The sequence below is a fragment of the Rattus rattus genome, chromosome 14 (genome assembly GCF_011064425.1).
Source record: "Rattus rattus isolate New Zealand chromosome 14, Rrattus_CSIRO_v1, whole genome shotgun sequence".
Classification (NCBI taxonomy): Eukaryota; Metazoa; Chordata; class Mammalia; order Rodentia; family Muridae; genus Rattus; species Rattus rattus.
The window spans coordinates 13,221,178-13,230,177 of record NC_046167.1 but is presented as its reverse complement, the minus strand read 5'-3'; the positions used below and the strand labels follow the sequence as shown (position 1 = coordinate 13,230,177).

At 43.1% G+C, this 9,000-nt stretch overlaps 1 protein-coding gene across 4 annotated transcripts in view; it reads left to right on the top strand.

Annotated features, from left to right (window-relative positions):
- Celf2 (CUGBP Elav-like family member 2) overlaps positions 1-9,000 on the top strand; it is an 821,906-nt gene that overhangs the window by 468,877 nt on the left and 344,029 nt on the right. The gene's annotated exons all lie outside the window — the stretch shown is intronic.

The following is a 9,000-nucleotide window of genomic DNA, read 5'->3' as shown; positions in this document are numbered from 1 at the left end:
AAAATCATAAAATCTCAGTAAAAGCAAGGTATCACTTCAGACCACACAAAAATAATGTCAATTGTGTGTGTGTGTGTGTATATATATATATACATATATAGGTTCACGCCCGCTACTTCATGGAATCAACCAAGATTTCAAGATAAGCAGACGTATTTTCTAGCCAGTGAAAAGAACTCAGCTGAACACGAACGACAAAACAACAGCAGACCCTCTCTTACCTGGTGGACAGGTATGATAACGAGAAACGCCTTGAACCCATTACCACTGATATAAAAGCAGCGCGCTTAAAGAATCGACCCAATCTTGGTGTCTAGTGGGGGGGATAAGACTAGAAGAGCATCTTACCTTCCTATCAATATTAATTATACATCTATAAGGGCAATTTTGGATCATATCCAAATAGATATAGCACAATGAATCTAGCCCTTCTCTCTTGAAGAACAGATGGTACAATCTGCTTAGCACACATTTAATTATTTATTATCCTATTGGTTAATAAATATGTCCGAGTTTCCCCAAGTTAGTGAAAAACTCATTAAAAACCTTGAGTCATACTTGGTTGGACGAGACGGCGTATCCCTGGACACACCCAGAGTGGCCCGTGAATGCTGGACCTGAAGTTACACTGAGTCCTAAACGGAGGACAGAACCCCCTGGGAGAGAAAAGTAAGGTAGGAGCCGGAGCCGATGAGAAGAGATTCCTGACCGCCACATACGTCTGACCTTGAGAAAAAAGAAGGTGTTTAGAGGTTAAAACACGATTCAGGGTCTACCACCAGAATTTCTGCAGCAAGATATGGAACAGGACTGATGGTTTACATTTCTTATGAGCTCCAGGGTGTGGGGGGTTCATCTTGTGAGCTTGGCCGTATCTACAATCACCCAGGGGACGAGGATGGCTAGAATAGCTGAGACGCGAGGACCTAGCATAAAGTAGGGCCCTGGGTTGAATCAAGAAGAAAGGGAGGTCTGCGGTCTTCACTGTTCTCTGACTTCTGGTTGTGGATGTCATGGGTCAGCTTCCTCAAGCTCCCGCCACCAGGACTTCCCAGCCTCCACGATTATGCTCTCAATCTGGAGGTTGGCCCTGCACTTGCTAAGTGGCTAGCAACTTCAGTTGCCTAAGTCGCTTTGGTCAGAGTTATGTTCACAGCGACGCCCCTAGGTGGTATTGATGCCCTTGGTCCTGAGAGAACCCTTGGGGAAATCCATCGTTGCACTTGATTCTCGTGCAGTCCGCTCTGTGCCGTATTTGTTAACGTAAGAGATCTCCGCTTGCTTTAAAACTTTTAAATTGAGATTTAAGGACAGACGCCATTATTCACAGAAACAAACACGGAAAGGCACTTAATGCTAACCCGCAAGTTAAAAGACCTAAAAGAGATCAAGCTGAGCTCCAAATGCACCGGGCTATGAATGAATAAGCCTAACTGATTAATGATAATAATAATAATTTTCTAAATGAGGCTGTACCCCACATCATTAGCACGGTTATTACCCAACATATGAATGGATCGTATCGCAGTTTGCTTGGGACATTTTTTTGTTTGTTTGTTTTAATTTAGAATGTGTTTTTGCCATAGAATGGTGAAAAGCAATGACAACAAACGTCTCTTTACCCAGAATTCACTCAGAGATTGTTCTACGGAAGTATCCTTGTGGGTCTGAGGTTATGGATGGCTTCGGCAGAGTCCAAGTCAGGTCCTCAGACCTGTGTGCCGATGCTTTACTTGATAAGCTGTGGCAGTTACTAACACGTGTTGCCACCGACTTAGAGTAAATGCTCTGCAGATAAGCAGGGAGAAAGGAAATGGTTGGGCCCATTTTGGATATACTGTGCATCTGTTTCCTTTGTCACTCCCACGTTAAAGCCACAACATCTTTGCAAGGACGTCCATCCTACGTATGTCAGGCTCTACACGAGCCAACTTACGGGTCGCCTTTGCTCTTCCTGTCCAGCTAGCCAGACTGTAATGGAGATATGGCACCCTAATGATACCCTTCATGCATGGCTAGGTCAGTGAGTCCAGCACAGTGGAGGTGAAGAGTTGAGGAATCACAGCTTCTCATATGGAATGTTCGAGAATTCAGGCGATCTTAGATATGCAAGCCGAGATCACCGCTGGCTTTGCTCCCTGCCCTACCTTCTTTTACACGTTCCTGCCATGCTGTAGCCTTTCTGTTTTTCACTTGGTACCCAGATTTATAAAGGACTTAAGTCTGCTGAAGATGGGGCATAGGAGAGACTGTCACTGGCATTTCAGTTGAAAATCTCTGAGCACAGAAAGATTTCCTGGTGAAATCGGGGATCGAGGAATTGGACAAAGAACAAGAACAGGAAGCCGGAGAAAGGACCAGAATAGTTGCAAAAGTCAGTGAGTTATTTCACTCCTGTGGCCTTGCACTACTGTATGAGGCACACAGGCCTGAGAATCAGGGTACGGTGAGCTTTCTCTGTTTCACATGTGGTCAAATGAAAAGAGCAGAAGGAAATATCCATGTTTGGCAAATCAGAAATAATTTCTGGTATTGGCTAGGATGAGCAAAGACTGTTATTTGAAGTCTAGTTATTTATAAAGTAGGGAAATCATAAGTACACACACACAGAGAGAGAGAGAGAGAGAGAGAGAGAGAGAGAGAGAGAGAGAGAGAGAGAGAGAGAGAGAGCACAGCACACAGCACAGTCAGGCAATGAAATGTCTGAGTGGGTTTCATTGATTACCAATTCCTGCTTTTCTCCACTTGATTCTCACATAGAGTTATAGACTCCAGGAGTCCTGGTACTTAGAGATACGGGCATGAAGACAAAGCATGCTGGCAAGGACCGTATTAGGGAAAATGCCCGTGGCAGCAGGAATCAGAATAGATGGAGTGGCCAGGCTCCTGTGCACTGCAGCTTAAGAACGACTCAGCAGGGCCACTTGGAGTTCTTGACCCAAACTTCAGGTTTGGCACTCCCTTCTGTGCTCAACCAAAGCCTGAGGAGATGGGTCAAACACGAATGTACTCAAGTTTCAAAGTCCAGGGTAGGTCAATTACACTGTGGCTGGACTTCTGTGAGGGACATGTCATCCACATGGAGCAGTCTCCAAAGTGTCCTGGGATAAATGTAAATGAAGTATTTCACTTTGAATTAGAGATGGCACAATTTGATTTATTAACATTGGGGGGAAAGTTGCAATTCACTGTCCTTGGCGGTACGCCTTAGGAAATACAGAGTCAAATTAAAATCTACCCGATCTAAAAATCGTATTTCAACCATACAGTTTTCTCTGAACCATCGTGCACTGTGTGTGCATGTATGGTGTAAGGGAGGGGGAAAGGGGGAAGGGGGAGGGAGAGAGATTAGACCCACACATACCTGTCTTATGATTAGAATTTAGAGAACAATCTGGACTGTCACTCCTTGCCTTCTACCCCACTTGAGACAGTTTTTGTTCAACACTGGGCAGCCTAAGAGCTCTCAGGAACTCTCCTGTCTCTGCCTCCCATCTCCCTGATGAGTGTTGGAATTACAAACGTGTGCTCAGTGCCTTGGTTAGTCAGCTTCTAGAGATCCACACTCAGAACCTCTACTTGGTGCAGCAAGCAAGCAATTCCCCCACCAAACCACTCCCACCCCACCTCCGAATTAGGCTTAAGTCTGGGAGAAGGGAGAAAAATTACCAACGTTGGCTTTGTTTTGGTCTCGATGGTAACAAGGAACGGGATAGCATAGACTTGGCCATCCGAGGGATGAGGATGGGTTATGGGCAAGCCCCAACTTACCGAACACCACTACTGAATCATGAAGACTCGATGGGACATCTTCTTAGAGGTTATCAACCTCTTCATTCTTTTGACTCAAAAGGGAAAAAAACTTGACTTCAAATTTAGAGGACCTAATTTTTTTCATTTCATATAAGTATTATGCGTCTGGTTCCATGGAGTAGATGACCTTTAAAAAGCAAAAAATCAGCAGCCATGTTGAAACGTTCCTCTAAGTTAAATAGGCACATATCACCCTTTATTTGAATTATGTGTACACTTTGCTTTCTGTTCATCCAGTGTTAAAATGGAGAATGAGGAGTTGTTTGTTTTGTTTTGTTTTTCTCCCAGACCTACTAGGTATCAACAGATGTGCTTCCGTAATTGACAGGAGTGTGCAGAGAGGGGGGGTGTCTTTCAGACAGCTCTTAGAAAACTAGTTCTCGTGAACTGTCTGACTTAGATGCAGTTGTATGGAATTCTAATCCGATTACATTACACTTCACTCTCAGCTCCTTCAGGCTTAAAATAATCGGTAGCAACAATGACAGTGTGTTAATGGGTTTACTTTAAAATGATTTTAAAACTCAGTTATCAGAGGACACGCTATTGCTTGGTGTTCAATATTGTTTTTCTTGGGGAGAAATGCAAAGGTCAAACCACTATGGCCCCTGATAAAGTTCTTTATGGTGGCTAATGAGATAAGCGTCTAGCAACTAGAGTTAAAATTAATAATAAGATAATGACTCTAAGAATGAAATACCTTTTGTTTTCTTGTTCAAAAATAAAATGCATGAACTGGCCCTGAAAATGCACAAATCAAATTAATAAAGACTTGGGGTGTTTCTGTAGAGAGAAAAGCCAAGATAGTGATTAGAGTGATGATTTGGAAGAAACTATCCTGGGTCAGCCTCAAAACGTAGGCCTTGGGAATAACCCAAAGGTCATAGAGTGAATTCTAGTCATTTTGGACTAAAGGCGGATGTTAAAGAGAAACAGCCGTGGTGAGGTGTGGCTAAGAAATATGACTATTTCCGGTACTTGGAGAATTTCTCATGTAAAATGGAGAGCCACTTACAACCACATAATTGCTTGGATAGATCAGTCTATCTCCTTTGTTTACACATGAATAATGAGTAACCTTCACGCATTCTTGTATTGCTATATATAGGCATCTGCAATGTTCAATACTAGCACTCTCTCTCTCTTTCTCTCTCTCTCTCTCTCTCTCTCTCTCTCTCTCTCTCACACACACACACACACACACACACACACACACACACACACACACGGGCGTGGTGGGAGAGTCATCCAGCAGGCTCTCCCATAACACAGAGTCATTCCTCCACCCACTAAAGGAAGATTTTTTCGTCTCTGTAGTTCTTTGCCTCGAATCTAGGTCAAATAGAAGGTGTGTTCCCTAGTGTTATACAGCTGAAGTATTGTCTTATTTTTCAAGGCCCATTTGCATAAAAGCTTTTCCCTCACAATGAAGATGCTTCTCCACGTGTTTGTGGCGATTAAAGATATGTATATTTAATGGTCTTGCTCCATCAGGAGGATGTTGGCTAATGCTGGTGTCATAGGTTGCCAATTTACCTTCTAGTAATTGCTACTTAAATACTTGTTTGAGATGGGCAAGAACTCTGTCTTACAGCTAGCTTAGACTCACAAGGATGCTTCATCAAACCTTGGTGGAAGAGTTGGCTTCTAATTAAGCCAACAGCAGCACCCTAAAACTGCATAACTTCCATTTCTGTCATGTGTAATATGACCCGCTAATGGAGGAAAATACAGCGTAATCAAGAAGAGAGCTGTAGCGTCTTGTGTCTGGACAATCTCAGGACAAAATCATTTACACAGAACTCTCGTCAGATAGCATCCAACGCCAGTGTTTCCACATTCTCCAAAGTCAGGAATGGTGAATGAGATCTTACTCTGCACGGGCATGCAAGATCCTTAAAGCAATTGTTTTTAAAATATTACCCCCAAATTATAGATTATCTTTCTATCTTTAAGTGGCAAACACTAATCACCCATAGCAACTCCCATCTTCTTGTCTAGTAAAGACTATCAGTCCAACAAGGTAGAAAAGTATAATCTTGTCAGGACTGATTAACAGATATCTCTTTCCAGATTGTGGTCTGCCACAACTCCTTGGCTCAGTTCTTCTTTACAAAGTTGCAAAACAAACAACCTAGCCTTGTTTTGTTTTGCTCAAGAGATTTCGGGTTGTTCCAACTGACCTTAAGCCAACCACGGTCTTCAGTTCTCCTAAAGCATTCTGACTGCTTCTGCTCAGTTGGAAATCTTGTGCAACTTTAAATATTGGGAGTCATAGAGGTTAACATTTTGCTTAAAACACACATAGACGTAGAAACATGCAAATCCAGATTGGATTCTGAAGCCAATTAGTGATCGTGTCTTACAAGACCAGTGATTTTTTTTCAGTAAAGAGAGAATTAGCTAACCATGGGAAGTACTGAATTTTGATGCTAAATTAAATGTCTTTCTTTGAGTGCATGCATATCTATAGCATTGCTGTACCTTTTTGTTCTGGTCTTCAGAATGTCTTCCCTTTTCCATTCACTTTTCTACCTGCTACTTCCAAAGGTCAAAGGGACTTTGGCCAGTCCTTCAGTTATTATTATTATTAAGCCTTTCCTTCCTTGCCTTCTCATAGACAGCTGATTTTATCTTTATATAATTAATACCTCCCCTCTCCGATGTCCTATCTTTCATCTGCTTACTGTGGTTTCTTTCTTTCTCTCTCCTTCTCTCTCTCTCTCTCTCTCTCTCTCTCTCTCTCTCACACACACACACACACACACAAACACATACATGCATACTCCCACCCTGTTTTTTTCTATTTATACATCTGTCACGTTTCATGCAAGGCTCTCATTTCCTGCTACAGTCCGTTAATGCTGCAGCTTCCGTAATTATTATCATGTGTGTCTCGTGATCAAGGAACCCAAGGTTTTTGAAAGAGTAATCCATGTCCACTGGCTTTGTGTCCTCAATTCTTTTACTCATCTTTATTTAGGCATAATTGACAACATTATAAATCTGAACATTCTTCTTGATGCTTCGGTCAGTTTTCACCTCTGTGTCTACTCAGTCCTTGCCCCTGGTCTTATTTCCCCTAATGGTACTTGGACAAAAGTAATCAATAAACTGGAAATAGTTGAAGTTTAACCTTGCTAGAGTCCTCTCTATGCAGGATCTCTGTGACGCTGATATCATAGGCCACCTACCACTGAGAGAAGCTCACTACAATTCTCCCCAAACATCCGGCAAGGTATGGATGGGTTTTCTGTGAAAGAAAGGTTTGTGGCCTGATTGTTTCATAAGCTTCTTCATATTATAATCTTCTTAAGAAGATTCACAGTGTAGCTATGCATGAGGGCACACACCATGGACATATGCTTTCAAACTGAAGCAGGAGAACCATGGGTTCATTCCAGGATAGTCTGTGCTACATAGCAAGGTCCTATTCTCAAAAACAAACAAACAAAACCACAGATTTACAGTATTATTTTAATCTGTAATATCTTAATATAAACCTAAGACTTGACTTCTAGAAATTCTGTTCCTCAAAATGTCCCCTTCCAGATGTAGTTCTCTGGGCTCTGTAAAGACTTTCTTTTTCTCATCTTTCTGGGTGCTTCCCATTGTCCCTAGCATTCTGTTTTGACCCACAGCTCCTCATATCCTGTCTTCAGTGAGCTCACACTCTCTTCCGGTTTCAACCATCTCCTAAAATGACGATTCCCAAATTGTCCCGTGTCCTTCAGATTCGTACATCCAGTTCTCTACCATGGGCATCCACCTGGATGCTCCCTGACGCTGCCTTTTCTTGGACAGCTCTCAGCACCCTATCATGAATAGGTCTCTAATTAATAAGATTGTTTGTGCTCTTTCTCCTCGTTTTCGGTGATTCTTTTTTCTGAACGTGTGCCCGAAACACGAGGCACTTCATTTTGTCTATGATTTCACATGGAGCACGGCACAAAACCATCACAGTGGAACGATCCCAAGATGGATGGAAAGGGAGGAACTGAAGATAAGGCGTGTGTGAAGCAAAATAGCTAGAAGGAGGAGTGAGGGAGGGCACTGGGAGGAGGGCAGCAATCAGGATATGAAGTATATCTTTAAAAAAGAAAAAGACAGAGAGAGCATATTCCCAGATGGAGTTATAACTTCTTGGCCCCCACATTCCTCTGACAGCCATGCCAGCAAAGGGGAGTTACAGTAAGTGTAAGAACTTTGCCTCTGGCATTTTTCAAGATATTTTCAAAGGGTATAATCCTCTCATGCCCACCTGTGCTGGGTTCTTCTAGAGACCGTGTTCGAAAGCCTGCCCACCCACCATGTGGAAGAGAAATAGTGTGTGTGTGTGTGTGTGTGTGTGTGTGTGTGTGTGTGTGTGTGTGTGTGTGTAAAATCCCCCGCTGGCCCTTTAAAGGCAGCCATGATGCAGCAGCATGATGCTGTGACACAGGCTTGGTCCTTGAGTTCCAGGCTCCTGATATCTTGCTGATTTGAGCCTTCGCTTGACAGATCCATGACTTCCACCTTGCCCATATAGTGTTCTTTCTCTCTCTTTCTTTCTTTCTTTCTTTCTTTCTTTCTTTCTTTCTTTCTTTCTTTCTTTCTTTCTTTCTTTCGTCCACTGGGGGTGGAGGGTGGAGTGCAGGAATATATATGTGCATGCATGCTCCTGCATGTAGATAAATATGTGTGCAAGTGTGCGTGTGTGTGTGTGTGTATGTGTGCGTGCGTGCATGCATGCGTATGTGTGTGTGTTCATGTGTGTCTGTGTGTGTGTTCGTGTGTGTGTTCGTGTGTGTGTGCTCATGTGTGTGTGTGTGTTCGTGCGTGCGTGTGTGTGTGTGTATGTGTGTGTATGTGTTCGTGTGTGTGTGTGTGTGTTCATGTGTGTGTGTGTGTGTGTGTGTGTGTTCATGTGTGTGTGTGTGTGTGTGTGTGTGTGTGTTCGTGTGTGTGTGTGTGTCATATGTGCGTGCGTGTGTGTGTGTGTGTGTGTGTGTGTTCGTGTGTGTGTGTGTGTGTCTGTGTGTGTCTGTGTGTGTGTTCATCTGTATGTGTGTCTGTGTGTGTGTTCATGTGTGTGTGTGCGTGTGCGTGTGTGTGTGTTCATCTGTATGTGTGTCTGTGTGTGTGTGTGTGTGTGTGTGTGTGTGTGTGCGTGTGTGCGTGTGTGCGTGTGTGTGTGTGTGTGTGTGT